Source organism: Schistocerca cancellata, chromosome 11 (assembly GCF_023864275.1).
Source record: "Schistocerca cancellata isolate TAMUIC-IGC-003103 chromosome 11, iqSchCanc2.1, whole genome shotgun sequence".
Lineage (NCBI taxonomy): Eukaryota > Metazoa > Arthropoda > Insecta > Orthoptera > Acrididae > Schistocerca > Schistocerca cancellata.
The window spans coordinates 51,317,659-51,340,344 of record NC_064636.1 but is presented as its reverse complement, the minus strand read 5'-3'; positions in this window follow the sequence as shown (position 1 = coordinate 51,340,344).

Below are 22,686 nucleotides of genomic sequence, written 5' to 3'. Positions count from 1 at the left end.
GATCCACCCATCTAATCTTCAGCATTCTTCTGTAGCACCACATTTCGAAAGCTTCTATTCTCTTCTTGTCCAAACTATTTACCGTCCATGTTTCACTTCCATACATGGCTACACTCCATACAAATGCTTTCAGAAATGACTTCCTGACACTTAAATCTATACTCGATGTTAACAAATTTCTCTTCTTCAGAAACGCTTTCCTTGCCATTGCCAGTCTACATTTTATATTCTCTTTACATCGACCATCATCAGTTATCTTGCTCCCCAAATAGCAAAACTCCTTTACTACTTTAAGCAGCTCATTTTCTAATCTAATTCCCACAGCTTCACTCGATTTGATTCGACTACATTCCATTAAAAGCGCGAATATGTCAACATGTTTTAATTTAGCTAATTGTAAGTCTATTCTTTCACATCCCTAACTCTACCCAGGACATATTCGCCTTTTTTGTGCTCTGATAGGAGCATTTTTCATTCGAGTTACGTGGTTTAAGTCTATATTCAGACTGTATTGAGAACTATAGCAGTGATTCTCAATACTAAGTTGTAACATAATTTATTCATATTCTTTTCAGTAACTGTACTGTTTTCGTAAGTTAGTATTATGTAATGTGGACGATGCAGTTTGTGCGTTTAAGAAGTATCCCACCACATTTTACTCTCTGCTAATTTGGGCTGAAAAAATGCTACACTTGGTATCGTAAAATATTATCTCTTCAACTGCTATAGTTTCATACAGTTCCGATATGTGGCTGCGCTATACGGGGTCTTCGAAATGGCGTCTGCCACTTAGTTAGTAAGTAAACTTTTCGCTCGAGGGTAGACTTGAACCAAGGACCTCTAGCTTCGCAGCTGCTCACGCTAACCACAGGACCACGGCGCAGCTGTGCCCATATCAACCTTGATATTGCCTATGTACCCCATGGACTACTCAGTTTGTATATTTTGCTTGGACTACTCAGTTTGTATATTTTGCTTATTTTTTCATAGTTCCACAGAACTTCTTCCTGTTTCTTCGACTGATCTGTGTTCAGTTTTTCAGGGCCTATCCACTGTGCCAAATTATAACTAAATCTGAGAGGGGTGCGATGGGGAGGTTCCCTTGTCAGGAAGCAGTGCGTGGATCACGGGGAGGTTACTGATGCAACACGATGTTGGCTAGATGTCGACCAGTAGAGTGGTACCACGCGGCAATACAGGCCTTCCGAGTAAGATGTGTAAGAACGTCTCATTCAACGGAGATTTCGTTCAGAAATTAGGTTTCGTAGTCACAAGAGTGGGGAGTAATTTGGTGTGCTAGAATCCTGAAGAAAACCAACCTGCTTAAAAAAAAAAAATTGTTGCGTTACATACTGAACGCCCCTAGTATACGATAAAAACGCACCGATAAGAACTATAGGAGTCAGGAGAAAACATGCATCATGGTTTACCGATCACCTCAAACACGTTATGGTTATCAGAGACGAAGCACGCAGGAAATATAAACGGCACCAAACCTCTGAGAATCATCTCCCGTACAAGCGACTACACCATCCATTTAGTCAGTCTGTGAGAAGTACGTTCGGCCACTGGTTAACTGAGGACTCTCACAGACCCTCCTTCTCGTGGAGAAATCTACGAGATCTATGAATAAGCAAACCTTAGTCTGCAACTGAACCTCTAGTTCCTATTCAATATCTAAATGGGTATTTCGACACACCTAGACATCTACTTCGCCAACGCACAAGGACGCAAACCATCGACTCCCTTGAAATATCGAAAATCCCTTTCTGCATCCGGTAAACCTTAACACAGTCAGAAAGGCATCTGCACGAATTTCTTCGGCAGCTGCACAACACAAATAATTATTTTTTTCGTCGATCCATCACTACCTACAATAGCGGATATTTTTAACCTTTCTCCGATCTCCAGCATTTTCTCAGTAGCCTGGGAGAAGAAGAGGCTCATAAAAATTCTACCCAAATGGTGTCTGCCACAGAACCTTCTGTCTGTAGCCGTTTGCTTTCATCCAGCATTATCTAAGGCTCTAGAATATGTAGTTCGCGATCAGCTTATCCACTACTTAACGTCACCTAACATGACTGATGAACTGAAACAAGCTATGGACAAAAATGAGGCGGTTATTGTGTCCTTTTAGAGTTTCAGCAAATCTTTCTTCATGGTCGACTTTGATATTCTACTTGCTAAGCTTTTCTTCAGATACGGTACAATGGTTCTACACATATCTTACATCCCACCAATAGTGTGTAATGTTCGGAACAAAGAGGCCACAGTCGAAGAATGTAGCACAAGGGTTCCTACAAGGATCAGTATTGGGCCCAATACTTCTCTCATTATATGTTAATGATGTGTCGACTATTATATCCCATTGCAAATATCATTTATATGCTGACGACCTTTAGTTATGTCAAAGTGAAAGCTATACAAATCCATCCTAAACATAAGTGCTGACTTACTTGCTTGCGGAACACAGCATTGCACTTCAGCCACCTAAAATGCAAGCAATCTTCATCGCGCACAAGAGTCTTATTACTCCTCAGTTTAGATAATCTCTTCCACCCCCAATCCTAAAGAGCACAGAAACAACCTTTTCTTCTTCTGCAAAGAAGACTGGACCGAACACACAACTGCAGTCCGTAGGAAGGTGTCAGCATGACTTCATTCACTACAGAAATACAAAAAAGTATTGCCCCTCGAGCTTAATAAGAAACCCATAGAGCCACTACTACTCCACACCCTTCGTTATGGTGATCCTATTCTCCAAGCAGTTTTATATGGAAGCTCAACTAGGGATCAATGCTTGTGTGCGATACATTTGTGCTGTACTGTATTTCAACATCACTCCTACCTAAGAACAATTATCATGGCTAAGTGCTGATAAGGATAGAGATCATCATACCCTGGGTCTGCTTTATCGTCTTCTCGATCACTGCACTCGTTGCTATTTATCTTCAACCCTTACACTGCTGTCTGAACAACACAGCAGAAGTACTCGTTCTCAACAAAGTAAAATCCTCTCTGTACCACTATACATCACCTCCGTGTTCTCTAAATCAGGACTGAGACTAAGGAACAGTCTTCCTCAAAATAGTAGCGAAATTAAAATGCTTTCAAACTTCAGAATTCAGTAAATGGTACACCCTCTATAACAATAGCTATCTGTTCCTGCAGCTCACACTCGTCAACTTCCCTCCCCCACCACTTTCCCCTCTCCTTGTCTACAGTGTTTTTTATTGCAATTTTCGTCTTTCCTAGCTCCCATTGCCCCTTTCCTTTCGATCTTTTCCCTTTCACTGTCCCTTACGCTTCTTCTAATACCAAGCAATACTTTAAATGTGCTAAAATAATCAATCATTCTTAATCCTCCGTTATTTAATTATTACTGTTACTATTATTACTATTGCCAATTATTAATCTTTATTAATAATGAAATTCTTATCGTGATTGTATGTAATAACTAATCAATATAATTCTTAACTGCTCCATCATTTTATCATATTATTACTGTTATTATTTTTATTATTGAAAATTAACATTTTATTAATGATGAAAATTATTATTACTGTCATTGTTATATAATATTTTGTGTGTGTGTTGTTCATAGTCGGATGTAAGAAAAGGATTTAAGGCCACAATCTGGTCAGGCTAAATAAGCAATAAATAAATAAATTATTTGGAGACAACAGTTACCTTTCAAACCATCATAGCTTTTGCACAAGTTCTGAAAGCGTTCATTCTGGTCTTCGGCAGAAATCTAGAAAATTCTGTGTTGTTACGCAGGCGTAGAATCAGGAAGTAGTTTCTATTGCTTTCTAACGACATACACGCAGTTCGACATCCTGTTTAGACAGAGTTCGCCAGCGAGAGACTAACTGTAAGAATCGAAATATCGGCTTGTAAAGAAATTGGTGGAACGAAACACAATTTTTATGCTTTCGCCCTTAAATATGAAATTGGTAGAGCAAGAAGCAACATAATAATGCATTAACAGTCAGCACATTTCTCTTTTCCTTCCAGTTCGGCCAACGAGGCACGACAAGATAATTTCAGCTCCTTTTCATGTGGTCTTTCCTTTTCCTCCAAAATATTTTCATCTTTCTTCTATGTACGTGTTTTATTTCTTCAGACAACTTGACATCTGCTCTCTTACTGATTCTGCATTGGAATTCTTCTAAACTTGCAATCTCCCTTCGGCAAATATCTCAGTCTGCTGTCTATTCTGCTTTCAAGTTCTATGTTTCTAAATCTTTATAACTTGTCGATGTGAACTTGTTAATTTCTTACCCAAGATACTTATTTATCAGTCTCTTTCATTTGTCCTGTATAAATCTCCAAAAGCTATTGTTCTCTTAAGTTTTCCATATTTTGTTATACTGCGGCTCTGCGTTTTACCTTCCAGATATCTTTGCTTCTTACTGAACCTAAAACTTACCTCAAGGTTCTTCTTGCTCATACATTCTGAGAAAAAAAAAAAAGATACACGACGTGTAAGCTTTCAATACAAAAATTGTGTATATGTGTGAATACTGAATATTTTGTTTTCCAAAAATATCGTTGGACAGACTTCGACACGATGTCCCTCAGGTTGGACATCCAAAAATTCTGTCAGTCAACGCCGTAAGGGCCAGAGGTGGACCAATGTGTAATTGACTTTCTCACTTTGTGAGGCTCTATCGCTTGAATAAATCACCCAGTTTTTCTGCAATTATAATAATTTGTTTGTCTGTACATGAACATCACATATACCGATTTCTGTCTGATTCGCATAATTCCTTCGTCGTGCGTCTTTCCTTTCCCTAGACGGGTTTTGTAATTTATAACTGAGTGCTAGGCATTCAGTTGCGGAGAGGCAACCTAGTTTCAGTACCGTGCTATAATGTATTACTTTTGCGTTTCTTAAATCGAGTTTTAGCTGTATATAGTTCCTCAATGGTACCAAACTACCATACCAAAAAGCAGTGAAAGTCCTTGGAATAATCTTGGATGAACACCTAAACTGCAAAGAACGAACAGTCACAGCTTGCCGGAAATCGATCTCCTCCCTACATGCAATCCAAAAATTTAGAAAAATATTTCCAACCCATGTTAAACATGTGCTACAGAAGAATACTGAAGATTAGATGGGTAAATCACATAACTAATGAGAAGGTATTGAATAGAATTGGGGAGAAGAGGAGTTTGTGGCAGAACTTGACAAGAAGAAGGGACCGGTTGGTAGGACATATACTGAGGCATCAGGGGAACACAAATTTAGCATTGGAGGGCAGCGTGGAGGGTAAAAATCATAGAGGGAGACCAAGAGATGAATACACTAAGTAGATTCAGAAGGATGTAGGTGGCAGTAAGTACTGGGAGATAAGCAGCTTGCACAGGATAGGGTAGCATGGAGAGCTGCTTCAAACCAGTCTCAGGACTGAAGACCACAACAACAACATTTTAAACAAAAATTAGTCCAAACACTAGTCTTGCCTAATCTTTACTACTGTGATGTAGTTCAACACGGCACAAATGGCAAAAATTCGAGATGCCTCGAGCTAGTGATGAATGCTTGCGTTTCATACGTGTGCAATATACGGTTGTATGATCATATCAGTCCTTCATACTCCCAGCTAGGTTGGATACGCCCACATAAGGTACGCTATCTGCACACGATGTGCTTACTTCATCGATTTCTTAGCCACTGGTGCCCCCAATACTGATCTTCTCTCATTAAACACCTATCATCATTCCACAACCGTAATACCAGATCGTATACGTCTAGCATCTTGGCTGTACCTTTACATAACACAAAATCTTTCCCCGTGTCATTCTCCATCTCGGCCATACGACTGTGGAACGCGCTCCCCTGTGATCTGCGTCTTATCCAGAACCACTCAACATTCAAGAGGGAACTCAAGACTTACGTATTAGGGACGGTATAGCCACCATTGTTGTGCGCCTCTCATCTCTTTCTTTCTCCTCTCCACCATAGCTTCGAATTTTACCATTCTATTTCTCTTGCTCTAACCTAGCTACCTCTTCTACATCTCTTTCGCCCCATTCTATCGTCTTATCTCTCTACTCGATGTGAATAACTCACAAGCTGCAAGAACAAAGCGAGAAAATTCTCAACTAGCAATAGGATTGACATTCATAAAAGAAAAATATGTTTACTTTCATATACTTAGTTATTACTATTACTATTATCATTATCATCCTTTTCTCAGACGTTATGTCTGGTTAAAAATGGAAAGTGACGCGGACCTTGATCAAGCGTGACTTCCTTTTAACTGTACGGTATATGTTATACTGCATTTAGGAACTTTCGGGTAATTGAACATGTATCAATAATTACGGATTTCTGCAGTTGTATATATTATTATTATTATTCTTGATTGTTATAATTATTTTTTGATTGTTCTAATTATCCTTGTACTACTGTTATAAACTCTATTTTTTTCTTTAATATTGATACTGTATAACACGTGGTATGTCCATAATGTTCTGTACAAACTGAAATTCCGTCAATCTGAGTATGCCCGGTTAGGTGTAAGAGAGGGCCTGAAGACCCTAATCTTGCCAGGTAAAATAAATGCATAAATAAATAAATATATTTGTTGTGATTCCATATGCCCTTTCCGTTTTATGTCTCCTCTCATTTATCGCAAAATTTATTTCTCCGAGATACTCTGTTCTCTTTTATTTCACCAATACCCGTCGGTAAAAATTTTGGTCTAATGTTACATGTCAGTGATAATTTTTGTTTTGTTACGCAGAGACTTTCAAAGCTGCGCTACTAGTTGAGTTATTTCATTTTCTGTTTTCTTTTTCTCCCATCAGTACCATGAGGTATAGTCAATTTCAATCTCTCTCTCTCTCTCTCCCTCTCTCTCTCTCTCTCTGCACTTCACTCGCCAATTGTCGACGGTCCTGAATCTCTCTCCTGCACAGACAGCGCCGCTAATTTATGCTGTTTGCTCGACTCCCTCCAGCCACGCCGCTTTTATCGGATGCGCGTAATCCAATTAATTTTTCAGCGGAAAAAATCTCGCTTTTCGTTCACTGTTATTCCGCAAACCCCCGTGGGGGAACACGTTTCGCGTTGGTTCGAAACCGTTCACCTGTCCACCCACGCACACGCACACGGGCACACTTGCTGACGCCGCTGGCGAGTTAAACAGTGTCCTGTCAAAAGCGAATAAATATTCGACTAATTTTGCGCCTGTTAAAGTATTCAGCAGTTCGGCACCGCGTAATGATTGTCGCCGGCGCTGAGAGTCGTGCATTCAGCGCTTCATAGCTTCACCTCGGCAGTCCGTGTGCACATCAAGTAGAGAATGCAATTTTACCATTTACTTATTTAAAAGACAGAAAAAATCTTGTATGTAAGTCCTATCGTTTCTCAAAAAGCTTGGCTTGAATTTTTTTTGCCTTTTGCAATTGTTCAAAGACACTGTGACTATTTTCTCCACGAGGTGCTGGTACCGAGTAATTTTTGAGAAATGTGTATCTTATACTGTAGGAGCCGTTTGAGAAGAGACTTTTCAAAATGCCGCCCTTAATTGGTGAAATAGAGGATTGAAACTATTTATTAAAGGTTTATTTTTAAAAATTTTGAAGATCCATTAGTAGAAGTAGTACCTGATTTTTCTGTGCTACATTTAAAAAATATAATTTTTTGGATTTGAGGTCCGCCAGTTATGCAAAACACCGTTTTTCTCAGTACCCCAAACATGTTTCGGCACCATTGTGCCATCACCAGCGGGTTTTCGTATTTATTTTTCTGCAATGTGAACATTGTTGTTACATGATTATAAAATTATGTGTATTTTTAATTCGAACAATAGATCGTTTCTTTTTGTAAATACCTTTATATTTGGTACTTACAAAAAGCAACGATCTATTGTTCGAATTAAAAATACACATAATTTTATATTCATGTAACAACAATGTTCACATTGCAGAAAAATAAAAACGAAAACCCACTAATGATGGCACAGTCGTGCCGAAACATGTTTGGGTTCTGAGAAAAACGGTGTTTTGCGTAACTGGCGGACCTCACATCCAACAATTTTAACTGCATACACGGCCAATACAAGGAGCTGCAAATCAAAAACACGGATAAAAAAATATATGTTTCAGTGTTTTTGGAAATGCAACCCGTAAGGGATGACATAGGGGATGAAATGTTTTATGAAATATTTCATTATGAAAGCATTTTTAAAGCTAATTCTATGAACATTTGAATTTGGCTTCTCAGCTAGAAATTAAAAAAATTCATGTTTCGCTGTTTTTGGAAATTCAACCCGTATAGGATGGAAATAGGGAATGAAACTTTTAATGGAGTATTTCATTACGCAAGCAGTTTCGATTCTAAATCTACGACAATTCCTATTTGACCACTGTATTAGAAATTTAAAAAATCCCATTCCTGTTTTTGGAAAAATAATCACCAAGGGTGTAAAGCAGTGGGTGAAATGTTTTATGAAAACATATCATTGCGAATGCATTTTTAAAGCTAAATCTATCAAAACTGGTATTCGGATTCTCGATTCAAAATGAAAAAAATCTTGTGTTTGTTTCTGGGAATTCATCATCTAAAGGGGGTGGATCTTATACTGGAGGCATCGTTTAAGAAGGGATTGTTCGAAAGTCCACTGCTAAGGAGGTGAAATAGAGGATCAAAGACTTTTTGAACGTATATCGCTATTAAGGAAGTTTAGAAGCTAGAATTACGAAAATTGGTATCAGAATTCTCAGTCAGAAATAAAAAAATATGCTTTCAATATTTATGGAAATTCAACCACTAAGGGGGTACAATAGTGGCTGAAAGTTTTTTGAAAATAAATAATTATTAAAGGACTACTAAAGCATTTTAAAGCTACAACTATGAAAATTGTATTTGACTTCTCAGTTAGAAATAAAAAAAAGTGTGCTGCAGTGTTTATGGAAAATCGACCCCTAAGGGGGTGAAATGGAAGATGTAAAAAATATTTAAAACCGAAATTTAAAACCGAAATGTATAAAAGGGGGCATTTCAATTCTAGATAACATAGAAGGAAATGTGTGTCAAGAGATAAAAGTTTCTATGGAAATACCACCACAAAAACGTAGAAGGAGTGATTAAAGAAACTGCAGCTACGAAAATCGCACGCCGGCCGCCGTGACCGAGCGGTTCTAGGTGCTTCAGTCTGGAACCGCGCGACCGCTACGGTCGCAGGTTCGAATCCTGCCTCGGGCATGGATGTGAGTGATGTCCTTAGGTTAGTTAGGTTTAAGTAGTTCTAAGTTCTAGGGGACTGATGACCTCACGAGTTAAGTCCCATAGTGCTCAGAGCCATTTGAATCTTTTTTTGAGAGTCGCTTTTTGATCAGAAGTATATTCGGAAAAGACCATGCCTTAAGCAACATGAAAAGTTTAGAAGGTGTCGCAGTTTGTGATCACCATAAAAATTGGATGAAAGGAAAACGAACAAAAGCGTGCACTCCACACAGTGTAGGGGCGCGAAGCAGCGTGCCGTACTATAGTTACGGATACAGGTGACAATACCAACAATGATAATCTGGTGCGGCTCCAGGGCCTGTTGCAGGTGTTTCTACTGAACGCCGCTTCGGCCACCTGCGTTATCAAACTCGGGCCGAGGGGCCAGTAGCCTAACGTGGGATGATCCGAACCACGTGTCGCTTTTGGCAACTTCTCAGATAGGTGAGAGGTGAAGGCTGGATTAACGTGAAAAGTGAAAAATACACTCCTGGAAATGGAAAAAAAGAACACATTGACACCGGTGAGTCAGACCCACCATACTTGCTCCGGACACTGCGAGAGGGCTGCACAAGCAATGATCACACGCACGGCACAGCGGACACACCACGAACCGCGGTGTTGGCCGTCGAATGGCGCTAGCTGCGCAGCATTTGTGCACCGCCGCCGTCAGTGTCAGCCAGTTTGCCGTGGCATACGGAGCTCCATCGCAGTCTTTAACACTGGTAGCATGCCGCGACAGCGTGGACGTGAACCATATGTGCAGTTGACGGACTTTGAGCGAGGGCGTATAGTGGGCATGCGGGAGGCCGGGTGGACGTACCGCCGAATTGCTCAACACGTGGGGCGTGAGGTCTCCACAGTACATCGATGTTGTCGCCAGTGGTCGGCGGAAGGTGCACGTGCCCGTCGACCTGGGACCGGACCGCAGCGACGCACGGATGCACGCCAAGACCGTAGGATCCTACGCAGTGCCGTAGGGGACCGCACCGCCACTTCCCAGCAAATTAGGGACACTGTTGCTCCTGGGGTATCGGCGAGGACCATTCGCAACCGTCTCCATGAAGCTGGGCTACGGTCCCGCACACCGTTAGGCTGTCTTCCGCTCACGCCCCAACATCGTGCAGCCCGCCTCCAGTGGTGTCGCGACAGGCGTGAATGGAGGGACGAATGGAGACGTGTCGTCTTCAGCGATGAGAGTCGCTTTTGCCTTGGTGCCAATGATGGTCGTATGCGTGTTTGGCGCCGTGCAGGTGAGCGCCACAATCAGGACTGCATACGGCCGAGGCACACAGGGCCAACACCCGGCATCATGGTGTGGGGAGCGATCTCCTACACTGGCCGCACACCACTGGTGATCGTCGAGCGGACACTGAATAGTGCACGGTACATCCAAACCGTCATCGAACCCATCGTTCTACCATTCCTAGACCGGCAAGGGAACTTGCTGTTCCAACGGGACAATGCACGTCCGCATGTATCCCGTGCCACCCAACGTGCTCTAGAAGGTGTAAGTCAACTACCCTGGCCAGCAAGATCTCCGGATCTGTCCCCCATTGAGCATGTTTGGGACTGGATGAAGCGTCGTCTCACGCGGTCTGCACGTCCAGCACGAACGCTGGTCCAACTGAGGCGCCAGGTGGAAATGGCATGGCAAGTCGTTCCACAGGACTACATCCAGCATCTCTACGATCGTGTCCATGGGAGAATAGCAGCCTGCATTGCTGCGAAAGGTGGATATACACTGTACTAGTGCCGACATTGTGCATGCTCTGTTGCCTGTGTCTATGTGCCTGTGGTTCTGTCAGTGTGATCATGTGATGTATCTGACCCCAGGAATGTGTCAATAAAGTTTCCCCTTCCTGGGACAATGAATTCACGGTGTTATTATTTCAATTTCCAGGAGTGTATGTGCTCCGACCGAGATTCGATTGCGTGGCCTCTCGCTTTAGAAGGATGGGCTTTGTCACTAGATCATCATGCACGATATCGGTACCGATAGTTCACCTACAGGTTTTGATGAGAGAGTTCGCGGGTATCAAATTACGTGACCTAATTGGCCATAATTTTGATTGTGTTCAATCAGCTTAAATTTATTACGTTGCCTATGGGTCGTAGACCCTAGCAACCGACATAACTTTTAACTCGATGCTTCTGTTCCTAAGAAAGAGCGCTCTTAACAGGTAGACAAACGGACGGACAGACAACAAATGGCAAATTTTTTTGTATGTGACATAATAATAAACTAAAAATTTTCGTTTTTTCCCCTTTAATTTTAGTTGGCAACCACCATCTTGCCAAAATTTTCATGTTTTCTAGGTGAACAGGAAGTATCCTAAAGATTTTGATATCGGCGCGAGTCTCAAAGTACCGGGTGGTTATAATTACTCACAGAGGGTCGGAGTGGGCTGTAATTATCGCATGGCAGCGAACCTTGGTAGTTATGCTAATGCGTTAACGGGGGATCCATTTACGCTGGAAGAGATTAGTTCTTACTTTGGCCACCAGGTGCAAATCAGGCGGAATGCAGCTTCTCACCGACAGCTTGAACTAATTGTGTAAGTGTCACTCAATAATAAAAACCAACATTATGCCTTTCTCCCTTGTGTGGCATTCTCTATCCACGTCTCGTTCCATTACTAATAGAAAAAATTCTACACGACTTTCTTGCATTCACATCGGCAGATTTGCACCTGGTAGTAAAACTGGAACAACTTTTTTCAGTGTTAATCCGTTCCGCATTAACGTATTAGAGTGTTGCCAACTTTTCCTGCCGTACAATAATTACGGCCCACCTTCGACCTCTGTGAGTAACTGCACTTTAATTGGACTGAGGTCATGGAAGTCAAGGGACAGCGATACGCCCATATACGGATGGCGGTATATAAAAGAGCTGTGCATTGATAAAGCTGCCATTTATAGTCATGTGAAAATGAGTCCGGACTGTTAATAGCGGCACGACGGGAATTAACAGACTTCGAATGTGCAATGGCAGTTGGAGCTAGACGCATAGCACATTACATTTCGGAAGTCGTTAGCGAATTCAGATTTCCGAGTTCCACAGTGTCAAGAATGTGCCGAGAATACCAAATTTCAGGCAGTGCTTCTCACCACAGCCAACGCAGTGGCCGACGGCCTCCACTTAAGAAACGAGAGCAGTAGAGTTACTGTAGAGATGTAAGTGCTGACAGACAAGCAACACTGGGTGGAATAACCGCAGGAACCAACGTGCGACGTGCAGCGGGCGTATCCGTTAGGACACTGCGGCGAAATTTGACGTTAATAGGCAGCATACGACCTACCTTACAGGTGACATGTACGTAAGAATCTTATCTGATCACCTGCATCCATTCATGTCCATTGTGATTTCCGACGGACTAGGGCAATACCAGCAGGACAATGCGACGCCCCACACGTCAAGAAGTGCTACAGAGTGGATCCAGGAGCACTACATCGCCTGCATAACATCTCCCGGGCTCGTGACCATATCGGTTGTATCCTAGGCTGCAGGAAACCCATGGTCTCATCAGATGAATTCTCATATGTTGGTAAGAGCTGATGGTCGGTTCCGAGTGTGGCGCACACTCTACGAAGTCGTTGACCCAAGTTGTCAACAAAGCACTACGCAAGCTGACGTTGGCTCCATGATGGTGTGGGCTGTGTTCACTTGGAATGGACTGGGTCCTCTGAATGTTCGGCTACTTTAAGACCATTTGCAGCCACTCATGGGCGTAAAGTTTCGAAACAATGGTTTAATTTTTATGGAAAATAATGAAAAAAGGTAGATATTATAATCCACGGAGAAGAAATAAAAACTTTGAGGTTCGCCAATGACATTGTAATTCTGTCAGAGACAGCAAAGGACTTGGAAGAGCAGTTGAAGGGAATGGACAGTGTCTTGAAAGGAGGGTATAAGATGAACATCAAGAAAAGCAAAACGAGAATAATGGAATGTAGTCAAATTAAGTCGGGTGATGCTGAGGGAATTAGATTAGGAAATGAGACCCTTAAAGTAGTAAAGGAGTTTTGCAATTTGGGGAGCAAAATAACTGATGATGGTCGAAGTAGAGAGGATATAAAATGTAGGCTGGCAATGGCAAGGAAAGCGTTTCTGAAGAAGAGAAATTTGTTAGCATCGAGTATTGATTTAAGTGTCAGGAAGTCGTTTCTGAAAGTATTTGTATGGAGCGTAGCCATGTATGGAAGTGAAACATGGACGATAACTAGTTTGGATAAGAAGAGAATAGAAGTTTTCGAAATGTGGTGCTACAGAAGAATGCTGAAGATTAGATGGGTAGATCACATAACTAATGCGGAGGCATTGAATAGAATTGGGGAGGAGTTTGTGGTACAACTTGACTAGAAGAAGGGATCGGTTGGTAGGACATGTTCTGAGGCATCAAGAGATCACAAATTTAGTTTTGGAGGGCAGTGTGGAGGGTAAAAATCGTAGAACGAGACGAAGAGATGAACAGACTAAGCAGATTCAGAAGGATGTAGGTTGCAGTAGGTACTAGGAGATGAAGAAGCTTGCACATGATAGACTAGCATGGAGAGCTGCATCAAACCAGTGTCAGTACTGAAGACCACAACGACAACAACAACAATCAATAAAGAACACCAAGACTTCGTGGATGCAGCAGAGGGAAACTTACAGAATTCTTAATTCTTCAAACATCCCCCAGGCTGCTGCAAAGCCATGTCTCCGCAATATCCTTTCTTCCAGGAGTGCTAGTTCTGCAAGGTTCGCAGGAGCGCTTCTGTGAAATTTGGAAGGTAGGAGACGAGGTACTGCCGGAAGTACAACTGTCAGGATGGAGCTTGAGTCGTGCTTGTGTAGCTCAGTCCGTAGAGCAATTGCCTGCCAAAGGCAAAGGTCCCGCGTTCGAGTCTCAGTCCAGCAAACAGTTTAAATCTTTCTGGAAGTTTCATTTTAAAGGATACGTCAATCATATGTAACGTCCATCGTTGCAGCCGATCTGAAAGTTATGTTCTTGAACAGTCAAGTCTGCCAAGATCGCTAGCAATACTTTTTAACACTGTTACCGGTTTCCAAGGATGTACGCTGCCATCATCGGATCTTGTAACATTATTATATGCTGATGTTCCCTGCCACTTCTTATTACAATCAGACAACATCACTACGCGACTTTGTCTTCTGAAAAGCATATACATACACTGAAGCGTGAAACAAACTGGTATAGGCATGCGTATTCAAATAAACAGATATGTAAACAGGCAGAATACGACGCTGCGGCCGGCATCGCCTATATAAGACAACACCTTTGCGGCGCACTTGTCAGATCGCTTACTACTGCTACAATGACAGATTATCAACAGTTCAGTGAATTTGAACGTGGTGTTATAGTCGACGACTGAAGAGAATCGTTCAACATGACAGAGCCCGCCCGTTTGGCCGTGCGGTCTAACGCACGGCTTTCCGGGCGGGAAGGAACGCCTGGTCCCCGGCACGAATCCCCCCGGCGGATTTGTGTCGAGGTCCGGTGAACCGGACAGTCCGTGGATGGTTTTTAGGCGGTTTTCCATCTGCCTCGGCGAATGCGGGCTGGTTCCCCATATTCCGCCTCAGCTACACTATCTCGGCGATTGCTGCGCAAACAAGTTCTCCACGTACGCGTACACCACCGTTACTCTACCACGCAAACATAGGGGTTACACTCATCTGGTGTGACACGTTCCCTGGGGGGTCCACCGGGGCCGAACCGCACAATAACCCTGGTTTCGGTGTGGGGCGGCGGAGGGGTGAAGTGGACAGCGGTAGTCGTCGTGGGGTTGTGGACCACTGCGGCTGCGGCGGGGACGGAGCCTCTCCGTCGTTTCTAGGCCCCCGGCTAACATAACATAACATGATATAAGTGCAAACCTTATGCAAATTGCTGTAGATTTCAATGCTGAGCCATCAACAAGTGTCAGCGTGCGAAACATTCAACGAAACATCATCGATATGGAATTTTGGAGCCAAAAGCCTATTCCTGTACCCTTGGTGACGGCACAACACAAAGCTTTGAACCTTTTTTTTTTTTTTCATCTCCACTCTCCATTCCGGCGGACTTGGGCAAATTGTGCAGGACAATGCGGCACCCCAGCCGTCCATAATTGCTACAGAGTACCTCCAGGAACACTCTTCTGGCCACCAAACTCCTCAGACATGAACATTATTGAGCATATCTGGGATGCCTTGCTACGTTCTTTTCACGAGATACCGCCACCTCCTCGTGCTATTACGGATTTATAGACAGCCCTGAAGGACTGATGGTGTCAGCTCCCTCCAGCACTACTTCAGACATTAGTCGAGTCCACGCTGCGTCATGCTGCAAGATTTCTGCATGCTCGTGGGGGCCCTACATGATATTAGGCGGGTGTACCAGTTTCTTCAGTGCATTTGTTACAGCACTTCCTTACTGTAACTATATGAGTCCTCTGACCCCGAGGCCACAGGTTGGCCATGTGTGGCTCTGGCGTATACACTCCAGACGTTGGTTCTCGCCTACAGGATGCCACAGCATACAACCATCAAAGGCACAGAGGCAGAAGCAACTCTCATTACTGAAGACACGAGTCTCTATTTGCCCTTGGAGAAGCGCCCTTCGTGACACATCTGGAGGTGGACTGCACGTCGTTGGGGCGTGAGCAGGAGATGCCCCAATATCATGCAGGACCGCAGCCCTGCGTGACGGAGAAGGTTGCAAATGGTCCTCGCCAGATATCACCGGAGAAACAGTGTCACAAAGTTGTAGTGAAGACGCAGTGCAGTCCGATACGTAAGTTTGTGTGATCTACATCTACATCTACATTTATACTCCGCAAGCCACCCAACGGTGTGTGGCGGAGGGCACTTTACGTGCCACTGTCATTACCTCCCTTTCCTGTTCCAGTCGCGTACGGTTCGCGGGAAGAACGACTGTCTGAAAGCCTTCGTCCGCGCTCTAATCTCTCTAATTTTACATTCGTGATCTCCTCGGGAGGTATAAGTAGGGGGAAGCAATATATTCGATACCTCATCCAGAAACGCACCCTCTCGAAACCTGGCGAGCAAGCTACACCGCGATGCAGTGCGCCTCTCTTGCAGATCTGCCACTTGAGTTTGCTAAACATCTCCGTAACGCTATCACGCTTACCAAATAACCCTGTGACGAAACGCGCCACTCTTCTTTGGATCTTCTCTACCTCCTCCGTCAACCCGATCTGGTACGGATCCCACACTGATGAGCAATACTCAAGTATAGGTCGAACGAGTGTTTTGTAAGCCACCTCCTTTGTTGATGGACTACATTTTCTAAGGACTCTCCTAATGAATCTCAACCTGGTACCCGCCTTACCGACAATTAATTTTATATGATCATTCCACTTCAAATCGTTCCGCACGCATACTCCCAGATATTTTACAGAAGTAACTGCTACCAGTGTTTGTTCCGCTATCATATAATCATACAGTAAAGGATCCTTCTTTGTATGTATTCGCAATACATTACATTTGTCTATGTTAAGGGTTAGTTGCCACTCCCTGCACCGAGTGCCTATCCGCTGCAGATCTACCAGCATTTCGCTACAATTTTCTAATGCTGCAACTTCTCTGTATACTACAGCATCATCCGCGAAAAGTCGCATGGAACTTCCGACACTATCTACTAGGTCATTTATAATAATGTGAAAAGCAATGGTCCCATAACACTCCCCTGTGGCACGCCAGAGGTTACTTTAATGTCTGTAGACGTCTCTCCGTTGATAACAACATGCTGTGTTCTGTTTGCTAAAAACTCTTCAATCCAGCCACACAGCTGGTCTGATATTCCGTAGGCTCTTACTTTGTTTATCAGGCGACAGTGCGGAACTGTATCGAACGCCTTCCGGAAGTCAAGGAAAATAGCATCTACCTGGGAGCCTGTATCTAATATTTTCTGGGTCTCGTGAACAAATGAAGCGAGTTGGGTCTCACACGATCGCTGTTTCCGGAATCCATGTTGATTCCTTCATAGTAGATTCTGGGTTTCCAAAAACGACATGATACTCGAGCAAAAAACATGTTCTAAAATCCTACAACAGATCGACGTCAGAGATATAGGTCTATAGTTTTGCGCATCTGCTCGACGACCCTTCTTGAAGACTGGGACTACCTGTGCTCTTTTCCAATCATTTGGAACCTTCCGTTCCTCTAGAGACTTGCGGTACACGGCTGTTAGAAGGGCCTTGGGTGCATCTGTGCATGGCTGCTGTCTAGAGCCAGACTGATGGGCTTGTTCACCTTCTGCTGACCACCAGCGAACTGACGACAACGTCGGTGCACTCTGGAGACACTTAGCGCAGCTCTGCAGCCTCCCACAGACCTATGTAAGGAGGCTGTTTAGGTTTTCTTACTGGTAACGCCAGGTAGCGCTCTGTATGAAAATCACTGGCTGTGCTATGTGCAGTCTGTGGGTAGTTTGCATTGTTGTCTGCCATTGTAGTGTTGGGCAGCGGCAGCTGGACGTGAACAGCGCGTAGCGTTGCGCAGTTGGAGGTGAGCCGCCAGCAGTGGTGGATGTGGGGATAGAGATGGCGGAGTTTTGAAATTTGTAACACTGGATGTCATGAACCACTATATACATTATGACTGTTAAGGTAAATACATTGTTTGTTCTCTATTAAAATCTTTCATTTGCTAACTATGCCTATCAGTAGTTAGTGCCTTCAGTAGTTTGAATCTTTTATTTAGCTGGCAGTAGTGGCGCTCGCTGTATTGCAGTAGTTCGAGTAACGAAGATTTTTGTGGGGTAAGTGATTTGTGAAAGGTACAGGTTAATGTTAGTCAGGGCCATTCCTTTGTAGGGGTTTCTGAAAGTCAGACTGCGTTGCGCTAAAAAATATTGTGTGTCAGTTTAAGCTCAGTCTTGTATAAATTTTTCTAAGGGGACGTTTCACCTAGTACGCGCCCTCGCTCGAACTTCAGCAACTGCGCAAACTGTTCACGTCCGCGTTGTAGCTGGTCATCGGGTCTCGATCTGAAGCGGGACTGATCACTGAAGGCAATTCTGCTCCAGTCAATGAGGTTCCAGGGCAATGACGTGAGTGTACACCCCAGACGGTGGTGGGACACCAACTGGACTGTCACCCGCCACACGGCTCGAAAACCAGGAGTGATGGTGTGGAGTGCCACTTCCTTCCACAGCAGGACCACTTTGTCATTCGCGGCACCCTTACGACATAGCGGTATGATCGACGATATTCTGTTCACATAGTCCATCAGCAAAGGAGGTGGCTTCCAAAACACTCGTTCGACCTATACTTGAGTATTGCTCATCAGTGTGGGATCCGTACCAGATCGGGTTGACGGAGGAGATAGAGAAGATCCAAAGAAGGGCGGCGCCTTTCGTCACAGGGTTATTTGGTAAGCGTGATGATGATGATGATGTTTGGTTTGTGGGGCGCTCAACTGCGTGGTTATCAGCGCCCGTACAATTTCTCAATCTTTGCTCAGTCCAATTTCGCCACTTTCCTGGATGATGATGAAATGATGAGGACAACACAAACACCCAGTCATCTCGAGGCAGGTGAAAATCCCTGACCCCGCCGGGAATCGAACCCGGGACCCCGTGCTCGGGAAGCGAGAACGCTACCGCGAGACCACGAGCGGCGGACTATTTGGTAAGCGTGATAGCGTTACGGAGATGTTTAACAAACTCGAGTGGCAGACTCTGCAAGAGAGGCGCTCTGTATCGCGGTCCAGGTTTCGAGAGGGTGCGTTTCTGGATGAGATATCGAATATATTGCTTCCCCCTACTTATACCTCCCGAGAAGATCACGAATGTAAAATTAGAGAGATTCGCGAGCGCACGGAGGCTTTCCGGCCGTCGTTCTTCCCGCGAACCATACGCGACTGGAACAGGAAAGGGAGGTAATGACAGTGGCACGTCAAGTGCCCTCCGCTACACACCGTTGGGTGGCTTGCGGAGTATATATGTAGATGTAGATTCTCTGCCCCCACATGTCTTATATGCCAAGCCATTGTTGGCTTATATTTCAGCAAGATAATACTCGCTCACACATGGTGAGAGTTGCAGTTGCTTGCCTTGCCAACCCTATCGTGGTGGGCAAGTTTTACCGGATCTGTCCTCAGCTGAGGGGGTTTGGAGCCTTAGGGGCAGAACCCTCGAACCATCTCGGAATTTGAAGGATCTAACGCCAATTGGACAGAATTCGGCACAACATCCCTCAGTAGGTCATCCAATAACTCTGTCAATCAACACCAAGCTGAATGAGTGCTTGCATAAGGGCCAAAGATGGAGCAATGCGTTATTGACTTGCTCAGTTTGTCGAGCTCTTTCTATTGTTTTCCGGGCACAAAACCGTGCAGTAAGAGTTATATGTGGTGTGAACTCAAGAACATCCTGCAGAAGCCTGTTTAGGAAACTAGGGATACTAACTACTGCTTCCAAACCAACAGCTCAATTCATAGAATCAGTACTAGAAATGAGAATAATCTTCACAAGGATTTAAAGTCACTTACTCTTGTACAAAAAGATGTGCATTATTCAGGAACACATATTTTCAGTAACTTGCCAGCACCCATAAAAAACTTAACAAGCAATGAAATTCAATTTACCGGACGGAGTAGCCGAGCGGTTCTAGGCGCTACAGTCTGGAACCGCGCGACCGCTACGGTCGCAGGTTCGAATCCTGCCTCGGGCATGGATGTGTGTGATGTCCTTAGGTTAGTTAGGTTTAAGTAGTTCTAAGTTCTAGGGGACTGATGACCTCAGAAGTTAAGTCCCATAGTGCTCAGAGCCATTTGAACCATTTTTTTTAAACTCCGTTTAAGACAATCCTAAAGCATTTATTGGTGGCCAACTCCTACTCCATTGATGAATTTCTCAGTAGGACCAACTGATTATATATATTCTGCACCATTTCATTTCAGTGCAGCAATGTGTTCATTCTAAATAAGTATTGTACTACTTCTATTACATATTTATTACCTCATAAATTTAAATAAACTTTTTTGTTTTAAATTCAGTGCATTAGTGTTTGCAAACTGATTCTTTCATACAGTGTTCATTGAAAAAAATGACTACCATTCCACTTGGGACTTGTTGATGGTACATTAGCTTATTTGTTTCAGTTGTAAATATTTTTCATGTATTATTGTTTCTCTTACACGTTGTACATCCTGGAGGACCTCCTCACTATGGATTAAATGGAATGAAAGTAAATCTAATGTAATTTAATTTAAATGATCCAATTATTTTCAAACTAAGCATTTGTTTGTCTATACATATACGTCACATCTACCGAATCCCGCTCCATTCGGGTAATTCGTTTGTGATGGGTCCTTTGTTTTGTTACAGTACACACTGTGAAAAATAAGAATCCCGTAACCCGCGAGTGGGATACAGCTGCATCCGAAATTACTTTTACATCTGAGGACTTCTCACTACTGGGAATGACGTTTTGTGTTCTGTTTGCTAGAAGTTCTTCTCGCCACTCTAGCAGCTGGTCTGGTGTAGATAAGTAACAGCAAAGGGCCTATAAGACTACCTTGGGGAACGCCAGAAATCACTTGTGTTTTACTCACTGGCTTTCCGTCAATTACTACGAACTGTGACCTCTCTGACAGGAAACCACGAATCCAGTCACATAAGTGAGACGATATACCATAAGCACGCAATTTCACCACAAGCCGCTTGTGTGGTACAGCGTCAAAAGCCTTCTGGATACCTAGAAATACGGACTCAATTTGAAATCCCTTGTCAACGGCACTCGTCACTTCGTACGAGTAAAGAGCTACATCTGTTTCACAAGAACGATGTTTTCTAAACCCACGTTGACTGTGTGTCAATAGACCGTATTCTTCCGAGGTAATTCATAATGTTCGAACACAATATATGTTCCAAAATCTTGATGCATGTCGACATTAATGATATGGGCCTGTAATTTTGTGGATTGCTCCTACTACCTTTCTTGAATATGAGTGCGACATGTCTTCTAATCATAGGGCACGGATATTTCGCCAAGCGAACGATTGTATATGATTAAGTATGGAGGTATTGCATCAGCATACTCCGAATGGAACCTAACTGGTATACAGTCTGGACCGGAAGACTTCCTTTTGTTAAGATTTAAGTTACTTCACTACTCGGAGGATATCTACTCCTAAGTTACTCAAGTTGGCAGCTGTTCTTGATTCAAATTCCGGATTATTTACTTCGTTTTCTTTGGTGAAGAAGCGTTGTAGGGCTTAACTTTGCTGATCAAACGGGAACCAGTGCTACCACTCTGGCAAGACCGTAGGCTGGTATTCACTACGCTCGTACTTTACTCATTAGGCGTCAGTAGTGAACTGCAGACTCGCTATGGCAAAAAAGGCATTTCTGGCCAATAGAAGTCTACTAATATCAAATACCGGCCTTAATTTGAGGAAGAACTTTCTGAGGATGTACGTCTGGAGTACAGCATTGTATGGTAGTGAAACATGGAGTGTGAGAAAACCGGAACAGAAGAGAATCGAAGCATTTGAGATGTGGTGCTATAGACGAATGTTGAAAATTACGTGGACTGATAAGGTAAGGAATGAGGAGGTTCTACGCAGAATCGGAGAGGAAAGGGATATGTGGAAAACACTGATAAGGAGAAGGGACAGGATGTTAGGACATCTGCTAAGACATGAGGGAGTGTCTTCCATGGTACTAGAGAGAGCTATAGAGGGCAAAAACTGTAGAGGAAGACAGAGATTGGAATACGTCAAGCAAATAATTGAGGACGTAGGTTGCAAGTGCTACTCTGAGATGAAGAGGTTAGCACAGGAAAGGAATTCGTGGAGGGCCGCATTAAACCAGTCAGTAGACTGATGACAAAAAAAAAAAAAAGTGAACTGCTTCTAACGCATCAACGTGGGCACCCGTATCTTCTGCCTTACAGATGTCGTGGACGAATAGAGAAAGTTGGGTTTCGGGCGATCGTTGGTTGTGGAACACACATTGATTCCTACACAGCAGATTTTTCGTCCTCCAGAGTTTTGTGGTGTAGGTCACAAAAGGAAATCAGCTGCGACTATTTCACAAGTTCGAAATCGGAAATTTTGTGGTAATGTCTTATGGGACCAAACTGCTGAGGTAATCGGCCCCTAAGCTTACCCGCTACTTAACCTAAGTTACGCTAAGCACAACACACACACACTCATGCCCATGGGAGGACTCGAACCTCCGATGGGGGATGTCGCGCGGACCGTGACAGGGCGTCTTATACCGCGCGGCTATCCCGCGCGGCATTTCACAAATTCTTCTCCTTATATACTTACACGTGAGACATACAATAGTCCGCATCTCTTGGCACAACCAACTGTTTAGCATCATGTAGATAACTGGTCCATACCTGAAACAAAGAAATGCAACTAAGTAACATAAAATGTACCAATGTAGATTACAAGACAGACTAAATAATGATAGCGATGA